The 24,357-nt window shown below is 43.5% G+C and overlaps 2 long non-coding RNA genes across 2 annotated transcripts in view; both read left to right on the forward strand.

Annotated features, from left to right (window-relative positions):
• The first annotated feature begins 356 nt into the window (after nucleotides 1-356).
• LOC309534623 overlaps nucleotides 357-24,357 on the forward strand; it is a 30,108-nt gene continuing 6,107 nt past the window's right edge. The window contains exons 1-2 of the long non-coding RNA XR_014220810.1: nucleotides 357-481; nucleotides 1,234-1,463. This is a non-coding gene — a long non-coding RNA (uncharacterized lncRNA). The remainder of the gene's footprint in view (nucleotides 482-1,233; nucleotides 1,464-24,357) is intronic.
• On the forward strand, nucleotides 9,294-23,621 carry LOC309534620. Its single transcript, XR_014220806.1, has 3 exons — nucleotides 9,294-9,373; nucleotides 14,946-18,556; nucleotides 19,945-23,621. It is a non-coding gene; the product is annotated as an uncharacterized lncRNA (long non-coding RNA).

Raw genomic sequence — 24,357 nt, forward strand, 5'->3', positions numbered from 1 at the left:
GCTTGAACTTTGTCCTGCACATTGCTCTATAAAACCCCATGAAACATTAGGATCAAAATGTGATTTTCCTGGAAAGAGACCCATCTCTTACTAAATCAACCAGACTGTTCTCTGAGGCAATGGAGTCAGCGCTGACTCACAAGGGAAAGTATCTTGCACAATCATGACAATACTTCCCTTAGCAGCAAGAACTTGCATTTGACTTCAAACAGCTTTCACCTGGAAGAGCCAAAAACAAACAATTGAGATTTACTGGGTGGAGGCCACCAGAACATTCTCCACCCTGTCTGATGCTCTAAGAAAAAAATCTCCCCTCAAAGAGCTCAGAAGAGCCAGATGTAAACAGCAGCTTCCAATAACTAGGGAGCGTAGAGTGCCAGTCCAGAAGAAGCTGTTCAGGACTTTATTTGACAGCTCCCCAAGACCAAAAAAAGAAGAAAACAGACTAGAAGATGGCGCCACCTGATGACTTCTACTTTCAGTAGGGATGAAAGGATTTGTCATTTTCAATTCTCTTGGTTCCTCATTTTTCCAATCTTAAAATCAGTCCTCCACATTTCTACAGCAATTTCTCTCTCTCTCTCTCTCTCTCTCTCTCTCTCTCTCTCTCTCACACACACACACACACACCCTCATGAAAATTATTCAGCATTTTAGTGCAAATTTCTCCTAATACACATTTTTTGCGCAGTTTTGACTAATGCATTCATTTTGCAAGTAATGTCTCTTAATATGATGTTATTTTTACTAATATATATATTTTCCCCTAAAATACGCATTTTTGAAAATATTTGTTGAATTGCCTTGCAAATTTCAGATATGTGCAATTTTTGATGGGTGGCTGTATCGGTTCTTGCATTGCTTTAAAAAGTGCCAATTTGATATATTCGGCTTTAAATGTGAACCGACTAAAATCTGCCACCCCTAATCTTCAGTCCCAGTTTTGGTGTACATGTCACAGCTGTGATATTCATGAAACACAGGCAACTCCCATTTTAGGCGCGACCAATATGTGCGCAATCGCACGCCGAACCTGGAAGTGACCTGGAAATGTCATAAACAGGGGCATGCCCATATTAACAAAATGACATTCATCAACTACCAGACATTACACACTGTGAACTCAACTGAACCGAGCATGGTATTTTGGACAGATTTAGGGGCCAACTCTGTGGCTATGTGTGCTTTTTGTGTTGACTTTTCTCTTTTTCTGTTGCTGCCTTCAAATGCTAGGCTTGGCCATTTACCTGAAACATTCACCCAGCTGGGTCTTCTTCTGCCCCTGTAACAACCATACAACATGAACAAAGGGTGATTGTAGGACTTGGGAACCAATATGACACCCAGCTAATGGTACCCAATGAGCCAGCTGTTACACACAAAGAAGCAGTGGGAGCCAGTAAAAGTTGGCAACCCCATTGCCAAAGCAGAAGCCTTGGAAGGAACCTCAGCACAGGAGCCTGGTAAGGGAAAAAAGATTGGCAACCCTTATTTCTGACCTTGTTTCAGCCACAAAAGGCATGCTACGTTGTATGTTAATTCATGCTCTTCTAGGGTATGTGATTTCTTATTAAGGAGGATGTCCCTTTCTTTTCCCATTGAGTTTTTCATTATCTGTTCCAAATTTACCTTTTGAGACAGTTCTAGGCATAGCCTTCTCAAAATGTAATCAAATTAAATTAACCCCCAAAAAGGCTAACATATTGCTTTATGGGTTGTCCATTTTCATCAAGCTCCAAATACCCTTAATAGACATATTATTTAGGCAATATTGATATGGTATGGTACCCAACCCTATCCTTTGTTAGTTCCAGCATCACCTCTACCTTGGGGTTGGGTGCCTTTCAGTGGCCAAGTGGTGGACATAGGTCCCAGTTTTTTCTCTTCACTAGAATAAGCATATAGAGTCTATGCAATTGAAGCTACCATGCCATGTTACAAGTTCACAGCTGGCAATAAATACCAATGACCCTGACTGACAGGGTTGGAAGAGATTTTGAAGGACAGCTAGTCCCCTGTTCAGTGCAGGACAGCCACAGGTGAAGCACTCCTCAGTTCTCCCCCTGTACATCTCCGCCCACAGGGTTTTGGTTTGTAAATATGAACCAAACATCCCGTATGGTAAGTTAATATTTCCTCACAGTGTAGAATCAGCGAAAGAGCTGAGAAAGAGAGGGAAAGATTCCTCCGCTTTTAAGCACTTTTTGGAATTTATGGCACAGGAAGGTTTCAAGCTCTGGACTGCATAAGCTATTGAATTGTGTAGTAACTATATGCAAACTTAGTCAAATGTAAGCCATATGTAAGGACTTGGGTTAGGGCAGAGAGTAGTTCTCTGCTAAATTCCAATGTTAGCTGCAAAACCATTTTACTCACCAGTTGCCATTTCAGCACTGCAAGTAAATCATTATTATTCCGTTTAAAGCCACATTGTGACTCAGTTGCATTCCCTGATTCCCCCAAGTAACTGTGTACTGTTTCGGAATGAAGGAGAAATGAGATTCAGTTTGCATTTAAATAAGAACTTCAAAATCCGCCCCTCACCAAATTTTGTAGTTCAGTTCTCCAGCCAAGTAATCTGCACAGAAATGCGTATGTTGGTGTAAAGCAAAGTTAGGTATATCTACACCAGTTGTTTCACATGATTTCTATCTAGCTGCACAAATAACTAGTATAATCTGCACACCAGCCCATCTGTGAGTAATAGCTGGGAATGATGGCAGAGGACCAGACTGCTAGGGGAATGCCTGTCAAAAACAGGGCTCCCACTGTAAAGCATGCATATAATTGCATATATCGGCAAAAATAACATACAAAAATGCATTATAATAGGAAAAATTGCTTGCAAAAAATGGTAGGTTAGGCAAAAGCACATATAAATATCTGTGTATTAGGAGAAATTGGTGCTAAGGTACTGATTTTTATGAGGACTTAAAAACAATAATCACAAACTGATGTGGAAATGTTGTGAACCAAATTCAAGATTGGGAAAATGAGGAATGAAAATTGACATATTTGCCCATCTCTAGTACTGATACAGTGAAACAACCTCTGTGACATGCAGCAAATTCTGGTTCAAAGATCCTGAATATCACATCTCTGCAGTTATATGGGTAGGTTTATACACGTTAGTGCAACTTGTGAATTGAGACACGTGTAGGCTTGGCCACAGGCTCCCGTAGGCTTAAGCCAGACTTTGCACTTCAAGAAAGGAGGGAAACAACTTTGATACATGCAACTGAAGTAAGCAAAATTCTATCCAGGTGTTAAAAATTTCTTAAATAGGGAAGGAATGTTATTTCCCTTGGGTCCCGGAGCAACAATAGTGCTTTTATTTTAACTGCTTTCTGTACCAAGCGGCTGGATTTTTTCTTTTTTTTTTTTTAAAAAGAAAAGCGATTATTATTATGGAGACATTTAACAATCCATTTGAAGTCAGAGGTGGTCACTTTACAAAGTGTCTGTAGAGAGCAACATCTGGGGTGAATGCCTGGTGTGTGATTAACCCATGATTTGCCACAGGGCAAGACTGTACAGAACTGGGTTGCTTAAATGCTGAGTCCAGCAAAGTAGATAAGAGGAGCAGAGAAATGAGAACATTCTAAATCAAGGATCACCAGGCAAAATGTGGCATTTCTTCTGAAGGCAACCAGATTCATGGCTCCAAGGTGTCCTGAACTTGCCCAGAGGTCCTAATCTCAAGGGGTGAGAGTTTTTAGAGACCAATTCCTGGAGGTCAGAGGACCTGGGAACAGATGTACATATGTGACGTGAAGTTCCTCAGGGTGGGGGGAAATGGGATAAAATATAACAATGAAATATATTATATATAAATATGTATTTGCACACTGGAAAATGTTGGGTCACATAGCACCATAATCAATGCCTGCGATTCCCTGCTTGATTTGCCTGTCTCCCATTATGAGAGTTATTCCTAACCATAAAGTTGGCCAGACCTGTTGTCAGCAGACCTCCCCAAGTGACCTCTAAAAAAGCAAGCGTGGAATCTGGTCACCATCGCCCATTGAAAAGATTTCTTTTTCTTTTAAGGGGGAAAGGAAGGCTGAGTGGGGCTGAGGGTTGGTGGTATTTTTCCTGGTGTGGTCCTTGAGGGAAAGGAGTGAGGTCACCAGACTGCTTTCTTGGCTCTTGCACCACGCCCACAGCCATGGGAGCTCCTCTTGGCGCAAGGAGCTGGGATTAAGACACTCTTGTACCCAGCACCACGCCTCTAGGCAAGCTGGCTCTGCTGAGTTTATGGTTCTTTACCTCCAGAATGGCCTTCCAGGAAACCTGCTTTCCAGATTCGGTATTTCTGGGAACGCAGTCACATGATAACAGACAGTGGAGACTTGTTAATAGGTCCTTGCTCCAATTTGCTAACCTGTTCGCTGCCAAAGCTGTTTGACTCCTGTAGAAGGTGAGCTATGAATATGCAGCTCAGTAGCCTGTAGAGAGGGGAGGGTGCTGTTTCCCTGAGACGGTGGGGGAAAGGGACCAAACTGGCAGAGTGCGCAGAAAGCCACGTCTGAGGTTTTTCTCTGTATGGGTTAAGCTGCGAGCCAAGGGAGCTGTGTTCTAAGGTCAACAAAAGCTGCACCTGCCCACAGGCTCCTGTGTGCAGCAGCACAATCAATGGCTTGTTCCTTTCATAAGTGCCGTTGGAGCGCGATGCCCAGGCCCTGAGCCAACCTGCTGATCACATAAAATATTATTTGTGTTAAAAAAATTCCAGTAATTGACTATGCACCGTTTTTTCCCCGAGCCCTCTGCCAACAGCAGTAAAATCAAAATCCGTCCCAGGTTATTTTCATCATGCAAATTCCCATTTCTGTAAACAGGGCTAATAAGTGGCAAAGCCTGCTGCTCCCAGCAGCTGGGAGGCTCTCTGCCAGGCTAGCGACCAGCACATGGCAGAAAACTCATTGAATCACACACGAGAGTGGCATGAATGGAGCCGGCAGACAGGAGATGGGATGTAGAGGAGGAGACAGGATCTGTCACCCAAAGCATCACACTGCTGTGTTTTACAGGCTACAAAGGTTCTGTTAGGGCTGCATAGAGAACACAATGCATACAGCAAGGATTCTAGACCTCATGACTGAAAAGAAAAGACTGAATATAGACTTGAGCTTAGTTCAAATGAAAATGTGCTGCTGAGAGATCCATGTTCAATCTTGCAATATGCATTTGTGTGAAATGCCAAGTCAGGGTTGCAAATGCTATTGGCTTAGTGGCACTGGCTTATGGGGACTATGTGGGCTGGAGTCCTGCTGTGGGGCTATGATACCACAGGGTCTGTTGTTTGCTGATCATGTTATGCTACTTTTTTTTGTTTTCAGTACATTTCATATGTGGAACTCATTGCACCCATTTCCCTAAATTTAAGAGAAAATATTAGTCGGATTGAAGAAAGATTTAAACAGTTCATAATGGACAATTATGTTTCATCACTTGGGATATATACGAGCAAGACATTATTTGAGCCCACTCATGGTATTCTGTTCAAACTGTTCATTTTATCCCCTCCAGGGCTGAACTTGGGAAAAACCAGTTATGAGACTTTGCACCAAAAGCCGACAAGGCACAGCCCTGGTTGGCTTGCACCTGTGATGTCACTAACACACCTCCCCACTGCATCTCAGCTAAATTTTACAACTCTTTAAAATCTGATAGTCTTCCTCCCCCGTTCCCCTCTAAAAAGTACGTAAGATTTAAAAAATTAACATTTAAATTAATAAACACATATTGTATGTGTGGTGTTTTTTTGTTTTAAAAAGTCAGAGCCTGCCTGAAGCATAGTGGGAGAGATAAAACTGATAAATGATCCCGCGTTTGATTTGCTGGTATGTACATCTGTCATTTACATTATGAAAGCTGTAGGAAACTGGCCTGACCCCAGAGTAGAAAAATCCGCCATGATTTCTGTTTTAATGTTAACATCTGTATGCACCCTCAGGTTCAAAAGATATTAAGGAATAGCAGTATAGAGTTTGTATCACCACAGTGGTATTAAGATTAAGGCAGCCAGACACATTAAAAAAAATAATAATTATTACAGTAGTATTCCAACCTTCTCCCAGCATGCTCAGGGTGATGTTCATGGTTCTTCTTGACACCTATTTTATTATCACAACAGCCGTGTGAGGTAGGTTAGGCAGAAATATAGTGAATGGCCCATGGTTTTGAAGGAGGGAAAGCCGGAGAGTAAAGAGGACATAGAAGAAAGGTTTATAAAATTATGCAAGGTGTGGAGAAAGTGGATAAGAGGCTTTTCTTGCTCTCTCGTAACACTGGAACCCAGGACCATTCAGTGGAGCTGAATTATGGGAGATTCAAGGCAAACAAGAGGATGTACTTTTTCATATGCAGATACATAGACTATGCAATTCATTAACCATGAGGTGTAGGGTTGGTCACCAACTTAGACAGCTTTAAAAGAGGTTTAGACAAACGTGTGGAAACAATGAGTTTCCACCGAGCTTCAAAACAAAATACTTTAGCTCAGGATTGAGTTTCCTGCCTGTACTCTGAAATGGATCGCTCCAAAAACATTTTCATTATAAATTAATCTTGTTAAGTTAGCAAGCAACACTAACAATAGTAGCTTCACTATGTTCCTTCATTGCTCCTTCATGTGTAGGAATAAAGCAGGTGAAATGTAGATGAACAATTATCTCCAGTACCAACGGAAAAAAACACTGAGCTAAGAGGCAACAACTAGCTGAAGCAGAAACAACCAGCTGAATTTACAAAGTTCATTTTTAACTCAATGAAATGAGGCATCAAACACTAGAGTAGAGACTTTTGGAATCAAGATCTGTTTTCTTCCAATATCTATGACACCCTTCTGAAGCGGCCACGTGATCTAATTTACAGAGGATAGTCTTTGAAGAGCTGTCACAGTGCAGTCCTATATTTGAAGGCTTTTGTTTCAGGGTTGGGGAATCTCTGATGCAGTGCTACTCCAAGGCGGCATAGGCAATCAAAATGGCGGCTCTTAGACTCATACACCTTTTCAAAGCGGGGCAAAGGGCAAGTTGCCCAAGGATGCCATGTGTGGATGCTGACTTGCTTGAGATCACTATGCAGCCTCCAAAGATAGCTTATATTATTGGTCATTTGCTTGGCAAGCCAAGAGTGGCAGGGCTCTTGGTGGTATCTACGGCTGGCTGCTACTGATATGGCAATTCCTATGTGGCTTTTAGTTTTACGCACATTAGCAGACATGTTATTTTATCCCCTTAATCTGAGGAAAGGAGCAGGGGGTCTTACTCAGAAGTCACGTCTGTATCAGAAACAAGTCAAGAGAAAGCTGCACATATGGCAAAGTAATATGGTTTTGATTGTGACATATTGTATAAAATGTTCGGCGCACACGTATTTTAAATATATTAGACCGTATGATCATAGCTTGCGTTCAGGCTCCCTTTCATCTCTATGTGATTTACAAGCTTCACATATGTGCACAGATCTCTTTGCTTACCACGAAACAGCAGCTACCTCTGGGTTGGTGCTCGCCCACTTTTAGCATTGCCCCGCAACACTGCAAAGTGCCGTATCTGGAAAACTGGAAACTTTGCCCGTATGGGAGATGGATCTCTGCCAGCACCTGAAGCCTGGCAGATCAATCAAGATATGGAATGACTTAACACAAAGAAAGGGGCGGCGGGAGATGAATTTGAAGTGAAGCCCAAGTAGTAGCAAAATAACTCAGTGCTTATTCTTTCGAGTTGTATTGTTTTTAGTGCTTTTATACTTCCCTTGTCAATTTTGGTTTTTAGTTTTGTAAACCACTGTGTGTATTGGATTGTGGAAAGGTGTAAGTTTTAGAAATAAAACAAATACATAAATTGTCATTTAAGCAGGCAAAAAAAGCCTTGGGGAACCTTAGGTTGCATTCATCTTAGTTGTACTAAAGGATGAGGAAAATACTGTCCTAGCCGACACAGTATATTTTCAATAATGTTTTTGGCAAGGACTATTACTAAAGGGTCATAAGGAACATAGCGATAAAAGCTGAATACCTTTCCGTGGAGTCACCTTGCAACAGGTTCAACTTGTAGAAGACCGAGGTGTGGCTCAAAGTGTCAGTAGTCATGATGGAAAGAGACAACAGGATACCCAGGGATCTGTGCAAGGGCTTGTGGTTAGCATATTAATTACCTGTGGAAGGTTATTGAACATTGATGTGGCAACATTTTCAGATGATAACACAATTATTCAAGATAGTTAAATCTAATACAGATGTGAAGGGTTAAAAGAAAGACCTCCCAATTGTGGAGAGATTTGGAAGTGAAACGGGGGTTCAAAATCAGGGTTGAAAAGTGAGGCACAATAGAAAATAATAGCCACTCAAGAAAGATCTCTTGGTGTCAGTGTAGTTTGCTCCCTGAAAATGTCAGTTCAGTGTTCTGTTGTCATCTAAAGGCAAATCTATTTATAACTCTGAACTTGGAAGCCCTGGGTGGGTGCTAGATCAAGGTGCTGAGAGTGTCTTTCGCTGGCAGATCAAAAGAAAATATGCTCCACGTAGTTGTGCCAAATTTGTAGGAAGCATATTTCAAACAATTAACATTAAATAATTCTTTAATCAGCCAACCTGAGTTAGCCAAGAATGATTAGAGAAAGATTCAGGGGAGAGTGTACATGGGGAAGTGGATGCATTGGGTCAGTTGAGTGAGGTGGAAGAGTAAAGTGTCTAAAGGGGAAATGGTAACAGAGAAGAGGGTGAGATACAACATCATAGCAGCCGATGCCATGAAAGTTCCCTAGGAATGGGCAAATCTGCCAATTTTTCTCATTTTTGCAGGCCTAGGTTCAGTTCTCAGCATTTCCACAGCAGTCTGCCAAAAAGAGGGGGGATTCTCATGACAATTCATCAGCAACTTTGTGCGAATTTCTTTTAAAATACGCATATTATTTTCACGGATATCTGCATTCATGTGTACCCTATACACTAGTCTGTACATTTTATGCACAGTACCTGGCTGAAGAACTGCACTGCAAAATTCAAAGAAGTGTGAATTTAGAAGCATGGCTGTGTCCAGTTCAGGTTTCAGAATTAAATAAGTGGATACTGCCCACAGAATTTTAAAGAAAAATTTGTGCATTTTTGCTGGTTTTTGTAATGAAAGCAGGCAGGGCTGTCTTTACCCAGGGGTGCAAGGGGTGCGGATCACCTGGGTGCCGAATTCTGGAGGGGGCTCAATGTATACCTACTGTATACTGGTCCCTCTAGATCGGTGGCAGTGAAAAGTAATGGAGCAAAAGTCCCCACCCCCTCCTCCGTTGCTCTGTTACTCTGTAGCATCAAATATTCCTGACAAGTCAGGGAACAAAAGCAGTTTATTCTGCTGCATCATTGTTACAGGTGAGCGATTCCCCGCCCCCAAAAGCTCATGAGTTTGCCCCCCCCGAAAAAGGTCAACAACTTTGACTTCCTCCCTCAAAAAGCTCTAGAAAAGTTAATTTGGGGATGGTTAATCTAAATATGGGGGCGCTGGGTGGATCTTTGCACCCTGGTGGTGCATATGCTAAAGACAGCCCTGGAGAAGTCCATGGAGAAGAAGAAGAAGAGGAGGAGGAGTTTGGATTTGATATCCTGCTTTATCACTACCCAAGGAGTCTCAAAGAGGCTAACAATCTCCTTTCCTTTCCTCCCCCACAACAAACACTCTGTGAGGTGAGTGGGGTTGAGAGACTTCAAAGAAGTGTGACTGGCCCAAGGTCACGCAGCAGCTGCATGTGGAGGAGCGGAGACGCGAACCCGGTTCCCCAGATTACGTGACTACCGCTCTTAACCACTACACCACACTGGTTCTCCAAGAGAGAAGCATTAAACTGAAATCAAGGGCAGCAGTGTGTTGTTATAGTAGGAGTTACACAGTTTTTACTAAAGTCCCACACGTCAGTCCCCTGTGACATCATTAAGAGTATACAAAACTGCAAGAAGTGAATTTACAGGAGACCAGGCAGAGGGGCTTCTTGGTAGTCGTGCCCGCCCTATGGAATGCCCTGTCATCAGATGTCAAACTGATAAACAACTATATGGCTTTTAGAAGACATCTGAAGGCAGAGGTTTTTAATGTTTGAGGTTTTATTGTTTTTAATATTTTGTGAGTGGCTGGGGCAACCCAGTCAGATGGGTGGCATATAAATAATAAAGTTGTTGTTGTTTCATTATTTATAGAAATAAATTCATTTCAAGCCTTACATTTTCATAATTTGCATCCCAGTAATTAGCAAAGCAGGTCCACCTCTCTGCAAACTTAACAATTTGCAAACTTGTTTCTTCTGTAAACCACATCTGTCAATTTGTCTGTTTCTGCTAACTCCATCCCCATATAGATGAAATCTGTGAATTTTTCTACCTGAACACACATGCACATTTTTGCCGCTGTTAACAAAACCAGTATTAAGGATTTCACATTTTTCGGGATATCCTCCCCGAGCAGCTTAAATAAAATCAACATGCAGTAAGACACAATACATACCCTATATTAATCCTTTGTGACAGAGGGAGCCTGACAGATAAAAATACAAACTCTCTTCCAGTTTACAGGGGTTTTTTTCTTCTTGTCTGGCCACTTAGAGATTATTCTTATAAGGTGCAGGTGATTAGGCTAGTATCTCTTTGCAAGCTGATTGTGTCAAGTTCCATCCATTTCCCATTAGCAAGGAATGGATGGGTTTGATACTTTATAAATATGTCATTGGCATATACTTTTAATTTAAAACTGGAGATCAGGAAATACAGATCTGCAACTTGGCTGTGGCGCGAGGAAGCAACTTGTGTTTGTGTGCACTCTCAGCAAGTGTGAGGGAGAGCTGAGCTTTCACAATGAATTATTAAAGTGCTGCTCACATACTGTCAAAGGGAACTGTGCTAATCTAATCATAATCCATCTAGTAGTGCCACATCTGTCCGACACCTCCACCTCTTCATTTACAATCAGCCTTAAATAGTACGTAATTATTAATGTCTACCAGCCTGTCAGATGGAGCAGCAGATTCAGCTATCTTTCCATATCAAAGAAATTGTGTTCTGGATTCCACTGATGTTGTCGGAATCAGACTTTGGTAACTGCAATGTGATGTAAGTTGGCAGTGCAAGCCTGTCACCGCAGTCAGTCAGTAGTGACTGAGGATAGATGGGTACAGTCAGATCGATGGTGCTTTGATAACTGGAAGCAGGCATGGAAACACGTGCATAGAGAACAGGAGTCAAGCTTGCAAGTTGGCATCAGTTGTAAGCCAGGTCTCTATGGAGGCTTGGGAAGCTTACAGAGCCAATTTGCTGTCCTGCCACTGATCTCCTCTTTGACCCTAAGAAAGCAGCTTTTGCTTAGGTTAGAAGAGATGCAGTGTAGCTAAGTGACAGCAGTACGCCTGAGGACTACCAGACAGCCAGCAGTAGTGTTTAAAGTGGTCTCCACATTTACTATGCAAGCTGCTCCCCACCATACAGAGAACATCTGCTTTGCCTGCAGAAGGTCCCATGCTCAATCCATGGTAGCTCCAAGCAGGGCTGGGAAGGACCCATCTGAAACCCTGGAGAGCTGCTATAAAGCAGTATAAAGTAGCTTCCTATGTTCTCAAGGCTCCTTTGCACACATATTTTTGTTTTGTCAATAGTGTGGCATAGGAACGTGGGAATGTAGTTAGGGCTCATCCATAATATCAGGAGCCGGAGTTGGGCAGGTGTCATTGAAGTTAACTTTATTCAAAGAAACCAAAACAGGTCTAGTGATCACAGCAACTCTTCCCAGCTAATCTTGCCCTAACAAGACATTTGCGAGGATTGAAGGTCCCCACCTTCCCACCATTCCTTAAGTCGTCTCCTCTCGCAGTTTCTTCCAAAGCAATCTGAGGCTCTTTCACCTAACCCGTCTTTGCTCTGCCCTCTTCATACCTCTGCATGTTCTGGGAGACCAAGGGAGAGCTGGTCACAGCAGGAGAGGGAGACTCCCTGGCTTCTTCAGCAGCCTGCCTCCACTCTGCCTCTTGAATCCTTCTCTGCTTCTGCCTCTGATTCTGGACTGCTGCCTGCCACAGCCTCTTCCTGATCACTAAAACCTGTTACTTCATCAGCTTCCAACACCACCTCCTCCCAGTCTGCTCCCTCTTTGCCCTCTGACCACCACCAATCCCCTGGCTCTGAGCCTTCTTCCCCTGGGGGTTCCCTTGGGGGGCTTTCCACCTCTCCTATGCATCTAGCCAGTCCATGACACATACCTACCTTTTGCCCCACTCTTTCCAGGCAAAGGTCTGCACTTTAAAGCTCCATGTTTTTGCTCCAGAGCTTTCCCCATGAAAAACCTGCTCTTTAAAGGTGAAGCACAACGATAGTGAATTCAGGTGTTTTGCGGGTTGCTGTTTGCTCCGATTCAGCTTTGGAGAACAGGTTGTCATGGATCTAAAGCTCCAGAACAAGAAAAAGAAGGTTGCTTGGACACAGAGCTTTAAAGGGCAAACTGTGCCTTAAAAGCATGGAGGGGAGGGGTGTGTGAATAACCTTAGACTGAGACAGACCACGTAGCTCGGCACTCCAGGATTTCAGACAGGGGTATCTCCCAGCCCTACCTGGACAAGGAACCATTTTGCATGCCAAGCAGATGTTCTATGTAGGGCAGGGAGCAGCTTGCACAGAGGATATGAGGGCCAGTTTAACATTACTGCTGGCCTTGGGAATATCTGTCCAAACAGAAGTTCAAAAGTAGCCACTAGAACAAAACCTCCAATGTGGCTCACAGAATGAAAACAAAACATTGGAACCTTTTGAACCAAACCTTGAATAATGCCTCCGTCCTCGCCAGCCCCCACAGCCACCCAAACTAAGCCTCTGAATTCTTGACCCATCTGAACCCTTCAGCTCAAGTGTGTCTGGCACAGGGAAGAAAGTGCTAATGGGTCTCAATGGTAAGAAGGAGACTCTAAAAAAGAAATGGAGCACTGATCAGACAGGAAATGCCTCATGAAAGTTGAGTGGATTGCCTCTGGATGTTTACAGAATCAGGTACCAAATAACTGGTGCCTTGGGGATATTTTGTGAGCTCTTGAAACAAATGTTCACTTTTTTATTATTATCCTTGCTATCAATCCTTTGCGGGTGACCAGTGCTTAGATGGATTTGGGACTGAAAGATGGTCTGTTGCATTTCACAGTTTGTTCACAGACAAATCCTGCTGTTTTGGTTTCTCTGGCAGCCTTTCTTCTTTTAGAAATATGCTCAGCACGCCAAGGTAAGGGAGGTTCGCACCATCTTGGGCATTTAAAACAGGTAAAACTGAAAGAGAGTGTGATGGAAGGGAACATCAGGCAACAAGATCTGCTCCTTTCCATTTTTCTTCTCCGACTCCTCACTTGTGTCAGAAGACCCAAGTGCCAGAGACAAATGTCAGTTTTAGCAGCTGACAGGAATGTCTGGTCCCATTGCACACACTGCAGATACTGTGGCCCCAATTTAAATAACCATGGTTTTCCCCAAAGAATTCTGGAAACAGTAGTTTGTTAAGGGGGCTGAGAATTGTTAGGAGAGCTGTATTCCCCTCACTTAGCTACAGTTCTGAGAGTGGTTTAACAGTCAGTCTCTCTTCCTAGTGAACACTGGGAATTGTAGCTCTGTGAAGGGAATAGGGATCTCCTAACAACTTTGTGCACCCTTAACAAGCTACAGTTCCAAGATTCTTTGGGGAAATAGTAACTATTTAAAGAAGTACCGTATTTTTTGCTCTATAGGGCGCACCGGACCATAGGGTGCACCTAGGTTTTTTGGGGGGGGGATAAAGGGGGGGGAATCCATCCCGCTGGCTGTCTTGGCTTCCTCTTTAGCCACACACAACCTCTCCAGCCGGGAGAGGCTGCACGTGGTTTTGGCAGAAGCCAAGACAGCTAGCGGGATGGATCCCACTCACTGTCTTGGTTCCTTTTTAGCCGCAGGGCTGGGGCGGGGGAAGCCTGAGCTTCCCCTGACTCCAGCCCCGAGAACGGCTCCGGGAGCGAAGGCGAGGTTGCGCACACCGACCCCTCTCGCTCTCCAGCCTTCAGAGAAAGCCTGCATTCGCTCCATAGGACGCACACACATTTCCCTTTCATTTTTGGAGGGGAAAAAGTGCGTCCTATAGAGCGAAAAATACAGTGCATACCTTCCAATATGAAGTGGTCGAAAACTGGGACACCCTCTTCCAGGGCCTTGCTCCTGATCTAGGCGAGATTGTGCCCCCCAATGCTTTTTTTTCAGGCACAGCACCCCAAAACACACGCTTTGAGGCACCGTGCAAGATCGCAAAAGTGCTGTATCGGGGCAGCAATCTTACACGGCACCCCAAAATGCACATTTTTGGGCACTGTGCCCGAAGAAAGTGCAGCCTGAAATTGCACAAGATTACAGCAGCCATTTTGTCCACTTTCCCCACGTGAGAAAAGATGTCCCATTTTTTTCCAGGGTGGTTGACGGGTATAGTAGTATGATACTGCCTTAGATGAATAGTGCAGATGAGGCCTGGGTCTACTGCGGCTCTAGCCCAAAGATGATAGGGGAACAAAATTAATTTATATAAGACTATTTGTATAAATGGTCTAGAAAGGTTAATTTTTTCATAATAGTATTATCAGGGCATTAATCTAAGAATGCTATAGCCATAGGCCCGTGTGTGTGTGTGTGTGTGTGTGTGTGTGTCCTTCTGTGTGTGCCTTGAATTTCCCAGATCAGTAGTAGTAGTAGTAGTAATTTATTTATACCCCACCCATCTGGCTAGGTTTCCCCAGCCACTCTGGGCGGCTTTCAACCAATAAAAAACACATAGCAATGCTCACATAAACAAGCCACTCTCTCTTAGTCTAATCTTCCTTACAGGGTTGGTATTGTAAGGATAGAGTAGATGGAACCTCAATGTCTGTAGGCCATCTTGACCCTGTTTAAGAAATTTGTTACTTTACCACAGCCAAATCCAATTTCTCCCCCCCCCATTTCAATTTCCAATGGAAATACCAACAGAATTGTCCGGCATCCCTGCAAATGGCAATCAATAATTGTGGATCAAGGGTGAAGAAATATACAGTGTAATGACCTCAGGACCTGAAGTAGGTTAAGAGTTTGGGAGAGGAAGTGGGTATGGTTCTACCATTTTTGATACGGTGTTGCTGTCTACTACATAATCTCATGTGGTTTGATACTTGGGGTGGGGCATGGAATCCCTCTGCTCCTCTCAGAGGCACCCCTGGGTTGCCAATATTTATTTTCCGGCCCCGGGCTGCATCATTTAAGAAGGCCTAAAGCAGGGTTTTCTTCCTCCTTTCCCCTCACAATTTATTTCTGGCCCTTTTTCAGCAAGAAATCAAGATGCATGACAAAGCCTAGTCAACAACCCTGACATCCTTGTGAATTTTCTCTTGACACCAAGAGGCTTTCTATGTTTCCTTCCACTTTCTATGTGATTTACTTTCATGAGAAATGAATCAGTGGCATACTGACGAGCTGATGTTCACACAAAAATCAGACAGAATTAATTACTTTTAGCCACTCTTCCTCCAGGCTTCTGATGACAGGCGATGGTACTGTGAACCCCACTGATACTCACCCTCTTCCCCTCCAATGACTGTCGCCACCACTTTGGTGGAAATCCATCTCCCATTTACCTCGGTTCCTTTGTAAGCCAAGAAACTCTGTTCTTGGTGCCAGTTTTCTCTTCTGCACTGGCACAACCAGGGCTGGCCCTACCGTTGGGCAAAGTAAGGCATCTGCCTCAAGCAGCAGGCACTGTAGGTAGCAGCAGTGACAGGACCTATCCTGTCTGTTCCCCCTGAACCATCCCAACTTGGGGGAGGATCAAGCTGCACATGCAATTCCTCACTGGTAAACGCAGCAGCAACAATGAAAGGAAGAGCTATTAGGCTATTCTATACTGTGCCTTATAGCATATATTTATCTCAAGCTCACCACCACCATACATTTGCTGTATAAGGACAATGGGAGGAATTCAGTGTCACACTATTATGATCACTATTGTGGGTGCAAGCATTTCTGCTTTCCAGACACAATGATCTCCCCTTTCTTCCCCCATATGCCATTCTGGAGATTCTCCAGACCACCAATTTCCTCCCCACAATATGTTGGAATGCTGCTAAGTCCAGAGCATTGTGGAAGACGCAAAATGGTGGCCAGACTGCCAGCACAGTTGCTGTTGTCACGTGCAGCAGCAGCAGCAGCAGCGGCAAGAAAACCACACAAAACCAAAAGAAAAGTGCTATTGCCACTGTTAATGGTGAACCCTAAATCCAAGAAACTGTTGAAGATTTATTCCCTACTCACAGGGTAGGAAATTGTCCCCAGTTTCTCGTTCCACAACTAGGTGGAGAATTTTGAGGTGTGAATTTTGCATAGTTCTATGCTGCTTGGGCAGGCTATGTTGGAAAATGTTCTGTTCTGTCCAGCTTGGCTCACTCTATTGCCATTGTTCTCATTTGGTAAAATCCACTGGCAAATACATGAGCCTCTTCTCTAATTGGTTACCATAATGTAGTGGCAGCCAAGTAGCACTCTGAACCAATCTCACACTCTGAGATTAGTGGGGGTAAGGGCTGCTTTTCAACACGGGGTGGTGGTGGTTTTGCCAAATGTAAGCTACTGAGCATGCTCAGTCCACACTTTGCTGTTTTGGGAAGATTCCCCTCCCCTTAGCAATTGTGAAAGAGATTTATATACATCTGCAAACCTTGTGGTTTTCTCCAAGCCTGCTGACACATCCTTCTTGTGCATGGATAGTGCTGTTATTGGCACTCATGCCACAGCGCAGAAAATAGAAGGAAGGATATATTTCCCATAAAATGCACATTTGACAAACTCCAGTAGCCAAGCTGAGAATGTAAGTCACATCTTCTCCACGTTACATTTGCAGGCTCCCTGAATCCCAAATCTACTCACTCGTATCTTCAAAAAAACCAATGCTTTCAACTTTTATCTCTCTCGTCTCTCCTTAAAATAGCTAGCCAGATGGGTTATCACTATTGCCACTAGGGGGCATATTACAGCTTGCATAGCATATGACAGCCTAGCCGTAAGTTAACAAGCCTAACGCAATCTTTCAATTTTTGTTATTTTTCTTCTTCCTTTTTTATTGTATGGGATCATCTCTGGACACTGTTTGTACTTTGATCTCTCCAAAGTTTGGCATCCCTCCTACAAAGAAAATGAAAGTGTGCAAGAGAGAAAAGAGCCCTTTGTTCTCCACAGCTGTCGTCATTCTGTAGAAAAATCTCAGCACAGGTATTAAACACTCGTTATTGATCGGTCAGCCGGTGGTCCAGTTTTATCTTCTCATACCTGTCGGAGTGAGGTTATTTGCACTACAAATAATTTGGTTCCTGAGGTCTCACTGAAGTTAAAAGCGCAGGGAAGGCTGGAAACATGTCGAGGGAACTGCAACAGGAGGCTCCCATCCAATAAAGCATCACCACACTCCCAGTGACAGACTCTTAATGCAATACCACAGGCTGCATCCATAGCACCATGCTCCTGAATAGTCATATTCTAATGTAAAGCAAAGCCTGAACAAGATTACCAACCTCCCAGGGCAAGTGTCTTAAAAAAAGGGAAAAAGTTCCTGCCCACTTAATCTCTGTGCCTTCTTAATAAAAATGCTACAATTCTTCATGTGTGCATCAGCAGACACATATTTTTTTATGGTGCCAATTTAGTTATAATCTTGTGCTACAATACCCTAACTGACCTACACAAATGCTCATCTGACAAGTTGCTGATACTGTGTGGCCCCCAGTTTACTTACACTGTTGAGTGTCTTGTGCTTTGTTCTTTACAATATTTCTTTCTATGTCATGCCAATGCTATATCTCACTGACAAGCAGCTATTATTATATCCCTCACCTTTCTGGCTTAGCCTCTACATTCACTAGTGACAGGCATTTATGACAATGCTGAAATTCACCATGGTATCCCTCCATACTCAAAACACACCAGCCAAGCTATTTACACTACTATGAAGACCTCTCAATCACCCTCCCATCCCCAGCTGAACAAACTGCACTAGACTTCAAAGGTTCTAACAGGTAGAACATTTGTTCATGACAGCTAGGGCTGCCATATGCCCGGATTTTCCTGGACATTACTGGGATTTCACAGGCGGAATTGACATCTGGGGGGAATTTCTGAAAGGCAGTGCTTTGTCCTAGACCTAGATCTTAGGCAAGTCAATTAAAAAAACAGTGTTTGGTGTTTTCGTAACCAACAATTTTTTGGTCTTCGTAAAAAAATTACTGTTGGGGTACCCTGGTTTTTACTTTTTGAAATATGGCAACCCTACCACAGCAGCACTCAAACTGAGAGTGCACTAGTCACCTAAAATGCAGCTCCTTCAGTGAATGAGGAAGTCCACATATTGCAAGGCTGCTTGATAACCTTAAAGTGTTTCCTATCAACATTATTACCTTTGCTCTACAGATCCTCTTCTATGACCCTCTTGTGGTTTCTTACAGCATCTTGGAGTAACTTCACATGTTCCTTTTTCTGACAAACAGCTGAATCATCTAGTTGGGAAATGTGAGTCAAAACGTATTGTGAGAATGGCTGCCCAAATTCCTCTTTTATGTGGGATTTTAACAGATTCCCATGTGCATCTAACAGAAGGAATAGTGCCCGTGTTTTAAAAAAGTATATAAAATGCATTATACAAATGACTGAATGTCCGTCTATCTTTTTAGCTTACTTGTGTTTCCTATACTTTTTGAATCGTGTAGTAATCCTTATGTTAGAAACAGTAAACCTACAATGTCTCTTAGTATCATACAGAAACCACCGAACATGTGGGCATGCAACCCTGGTTGCATCTGTGAACAGTGGGGCTGAAAAACAAAAACAAAACTCAAGCTGGGCCATATATCCTCAAGAGCAATAGGGTACTCAACGATATGCATAGTGACAAACTATGAGGCAATTTCCCTTCCTTGGGCAGGAAGCAAATTAGATAAAGATAAAGTAGCTTGCTTGGAATGAGATCTCTCTGAGCTTGCACCTTTGGAGAGGTTTAACCCTGCAAGATAGGTCAGCATGAATCTCCCCATATTGCACGTGGGGGACTGAGAGATAACAGCTTGCCTTAGGCCACCTGGTGAGATCATGGCTGAGGAGAGGGATGAAGTTCACCAAGCAGAAACCAGAGGCTTCAGAAGAACTGAGCTTGCCTCCTGCCGCAAGGTGTGCACACCAAACCCCACACCATTCGGGACATTCTCCATCGCCAGAGCAGAGCAACATCCTCCCAAGGGAAGGCAAAGAGGTGTCACTTTTTTGGGGGGTGGGGGAAATGTGTGCCTCATTATCAGATAGCTGAACATGAAGTCCCTAGTTACAGCAAGTAAATAAAGCGTGGAGGATACAGAAGCAGCAGCAGTGGAGGAGGTTTTCGCATGGTCTGGCTCCCACATGTGCAGAGATCGTTAGAATGATTTATAGGGAAGAATGCTAGTCTTTTTTTCTTTTTTGCTTTATAATAATACATTAGGCTTTTAACCTCTGACCAAAAGAGGTGGAAGGGAGGATTCAGAAAACACCATGTTGCTTGCAGCCCGGCCTGACCTGGGGGAACTACCTCTCTTTGCCCCCCCACCCCCCGCCTTCCTGGGTTCTTTCAAACCACAAAGCTCAGGGTGCTTCCGCAGCGCATGAGGGGTTAAGCCAGGCTGTGGAATGCAAGAGTTTACAGAGAGGCGTCGGCTGCCTTGAGGTCACCTGTGAGGGATTAGCTGGGCCTTGCAGACAGTTGTTGTTTGAGGACTGTCTGAGGCCTCAGAAAGGGGGTAGTGGGGGTGGTGGAAAGGGGGGGTGAAGAATGGCCCGGCGGGTGGGATCTTCCTGTCCTGCTGGGATTATACAACTATCAGATGCATTTGTGAAAGCCGAACTGTAAACTCTCTGTCTTTTTTGTTAAGGAAATAAATCCATCACCGGCTTCAGGGGGAAAGAAGGGGAAAAAATGAACCTCTCCTCTCAGTATGTTTCAAGGCAAAGGTGGAAGCGACCCGGCAGGGATGGCGCGGTGCACATGCCGGCCAGCTCTTTAGACACTGAGGAAGCCTTTGTGGCTATAGGCAGTGGGGATCCCTTGTCTTCTCCGGTTGGAACTGGCCAAGCGGGATTGCCAGGCCCCCCTCCTCCTCCGGATAAGCTTTCTGTGCGAGAGAGACAAGAATTACCAAAAGGTTCCGAGGAAGAGGGAGACCAGAGGGCCAACTTCTCAAGCGAAGGGGGAAACATGGTTTGCCCGCACTTCTGACCTACTCAGATGCTGGTTGGGGGTTTCCAAAATGGCCCCGAAGGAGCTGGCATTCCTGTTCTGAAACATGAACAGCCAGATGCTGGGTTTGCACGCTGAGAAGGAAGCCCCGTTGAGTTCAGTGTGGCTTGTTCCTAAGTAAGCGCACCTAAAACATTTGTTTGTGAAAATGCTTTGGTTTGTGAAGAAGAAAACCACGGCATGTTGGGTGACGATATGTGAAAGAAGAGATTGTGCCATTCGTTTGTTTATTTTTGCCTTTGGTAGAACAAAACAAAAGCCTAAGAAAGGCGTAAAAAGGGATTCAATTATATCAATGAAATAGTAACAAAAACTGTGCAAATACCATAATATGAGGAAGTTGAGATCATGAAACAAGAAGTGCCTCTCTAAAAATTTTTCTTTCTTGCCTTCTGAGTGACGGCAAGCCTGCCACAGAAAAGGCCCTGTTTTTTGCCCTCACAGATCTACCTCGCCGGGGGGGGGGGGGGGACAGAGCACATGCTGCCCTGATCATTTTAAAAGGGGGTGTATGTTTGTGTATGTGTGTATCTCTCTTCTGTCTTTGGATGTGAAACTTGAAATTGCTGTCTGTACCACAGATCTTTAAAAATTACCCTCTCTCATAGCCTCCACCCTGGTGTGCTTAGTGCAGTTCTCTAAGCAATTGTGTCAGAGAAGTCCTGTTGGCTTCATTGTGACTACACTGGCATTAGTAGTTTTCCAGGGAGCAACTGTAAGGCATTTTAGACCTCAAAGGGCCATTAACTTTCACTGGTATTTAAGCACTTTTTAATCAGCGGTCGTAGCAGTTTATCTGAATCTGTTCACAATCATTTAGCTGCATTTTCTGGATATGCAGCAGACATAAGAGGCAATGAAAGTTAATGGTATTTACTTGACTAAGGGTGAGTTCATGCATGTTCGTTATTTACTGAGCTTCTCCTGCAGTGTTTAAAAAAATATTAACAGAACCTGCAGAATGCCTCGATTTGGATCAAGACCATAGCATTGGAGGAACAAATCCTCCCCCCCCCCCGTTTATTGGTCCAAATTGCCCTCCAGGAGCTGCTATTTGCTCCATTGAAGAAAATGTATACATACCAGAAAGATATCAGTGGTTTGCCCATTCCTGCCCCACCAGCATGAGGTAAAAACCAACTTTAGGGTGGGGAAAGCATGGAACAGGAAAATAATATGGGGAGAAAGCATTGATCTCCTTCCACCAGTGCCTTATTCCTGATCCAAATTAACTTGGATGTCCCAGGTCATAATATTTTGCATGTGTGTAACAGCTGTCATAGGTGAAACAGACAGAGCTTTTGTATATTGCATGGTTAATCTTACAGCATCATTTCCCCGGAGACCTCCGACATGTACATATGTGTGTGAATCAGCAGCAATGTATACTGGTGGGAGGAGGCAGAACAACAGTGGTACTGATCACACTGGGATGGGAATGGGGCAAGGTCAGGGAAGCCCCACAGGGGTGTGTGGACCTTTCGCGGCTGCTGCCAACACCAACCCAGAGTTCCCTTGACCTCACAGCTGCCTTGCCCTGGTTGCCCCAAGAATGCTGCCCCCCCATGCTGTGCTGGTGATGGTGTGAATAATTACTACAGAATCTAACCCTTCCTCTGTGTGTGTGGTTACTGGCCGTGACCTGTTCCTGTATGAAGGTTTGGTGTGCAGAAATCAGCAAGCAGAGTTTTTTAATGACATGGAGCTAAACATTATCAACTACAAACTGGACCCATTCAAAAGGTGGAATTCCGCCCTGCTCTCGGTGACTTGAAATATTTTATGGCTCTCTTTAGGACCATAAAGCATCTTATTGTCTACCCCCTGCAATACTTAAGCATTTGCTGTGTTAAAAACTAAAGTTAAATCTTAACCAGTTGAGCCAGATGTTTCTCTGATGTCATCTTAAGAGTTTTCAAGGCCATTGTTTGATTGCTTAATTTTTCATACAAAACTGGATAAACTTGTCTTTATTCTTTAGCAACTGGTTTTTCTGCTAATGATTGCTTCCAATGAAGCAATAGTTTACTGACAAATATTTGTTTAAGCATAGTCCCCACAAGGAACTGGAACCATGTGACAAGTTGTTCTGAGACTTCCACAGTCAGAGGCAGTGTAGCTGTGATTATTAGGTTCTGAGGACAAACAACAGGTGGGGACGTATTTCCATTGTGTCTTGCTGGTGAATTTCCAGGACATCCAGCTCACCACTCTTGAGGTCTATGGTCTTTATTAGATTAACTTCTGGCTTGATCCACCGAGTGGCATCTTGCACAGTTAAGAAAGGCAAGCAGATACATCGGTACTTTGCTTCACGGGCACCATCAATCAGTACAGGCACCAGAGGTGCACTGCCTGTTGCTTGTGTTTCATTGACTGGAAAATTGTGAAAAACGGGTGTTCTTAGTAGTACCTCAAAGCAGTTTCACCAGGGCAGAACAGTAAATAATGACCTAATGCTCACTTGTCCCCCTCTTATTTCATGCAGCAGGTCCTTACAACATGGTTATGATATGAAGATAATTTCTCATGGATAAATTTCTTAGTGATTCCAAGCAAAATCAAAAATCCAAAACAAAATGGTTTTGTTTAGGAAGAAAAGCACAACACCATGACATGTCAAATATATGGGATATTCAGCCTCATATAACCAACATGCTTAACTAATTAATGCATGAAGGGGCTAAGACCATAGAGTAAGTTGCTCTGCTAGGTCACTCCCCCTCACCTTGGGAGGAAGGGCTACCAAACTATTGGTTCTCCTATTCCACTATGTGGAGCCTACCAGTAAGCAGGTCTAAGCTGGGTGCTCCACGCTTAGACCACATGGCTTACACAAGCCATATTTGTGTTTCGACACAAATAATTTAGAAACATTTACCACTTTGTAATCTAAGTTATACTGACTGTCTTTTCTTGCTGTTGTATGGAAAAGCACATGAACCTGGCCTTTGAAGGGGATTTGCAAGTAAACCATTTTTATGTGTGATCTTTCTCTATGCTAAGGTGAACTTTGGAAGTAACTTAGAAGTGCTGCATGTTTTGCTATTTTAAATCTCTGCTGGGGTTCTATCACCAAAGAGACCTTGCCCCAAACCTGGATCTATGTATCCAGGGAATTGTGCAAGAGTTGGAACAGGGGCTCAGTGCTTAGGAGTAATCCCACTATGATTGAGCCCAACATTTTACATGAATGGTTAAACTTGTTTGGAAAAACACACACCTGGTTTAAGGAAGAGTTCTGTGTAACAAAAGCTTTCACACTGTTTTGTGAATTTTCATCCTATAAAAATGTTATTTATGGTTCCAGTATTTTTCTTTTTGTTTAAGCAGTTTAGCAATATGGCTGTAGTACTTGGGTGTCTCAATCAAATAAGACGCAGTATTGGGTGGGGAATTGAAGCAACGCTTGTTCAATTTCAACAGGTCTGCTCAATGGTTAGGCACCAGGCTGCCAACACAGACTTGAAAGGAGAACTAGTCTAATGGCATCAGAATTTAGCCCAGAATTTCTATGCTCAGAATCTCTTCTCTTATAGCTACAGAAGAAAGGATGGTATTGTGATTACTGTTCCACCATTGTAGCTAATGGATAGCTCTAACGGCATGCTCATGTCTCAGTGCTGGGTACTTTTCAAGAGATGGGTGGCAAATAGCAGTTCAGTTCTTAATAAAAATGATGTCACCCAATGGTGGCAATGCCATTGCTTTATGGCTGTACTAAAGAAGTACAGCCAACTCTTCCCACATTCGGTCCTCCTGACTTTTTTGTTGTCTTTAACCAAAGGTTCCCTTGAAGGAGGAGGACAACTCATCCTCCATTTTAAAGGTGGACAGCTTGTTCAGTCCTTGAGAGCACCATCCTAAATGTGTCATGCTTCATTGCTTCCTGGCTAATTGACATCTTTTTTTATTTACACATAATTAATATAATTTGCAAAAGGAAGTGCATGAACATGGCGAATGCCAAGCAACAACAGCTGGTGGACAACGTTGCACTTCTTGGGTGATGGGTGATGCTATGATTTATGCAGTTTCTGATGTGAGA

Source organism: Podarcis vaucheri (assembly GCF_965113315.1).
Source record: "Podarcis vaucheri genome assembly, chromosome: 6".
Lineage (NCBI taxonomy): Eukaryota > Metazoa > Chordata > Lepidosauria > Squamata > Lacertidae > Podarcis > Podarcis vaucheri.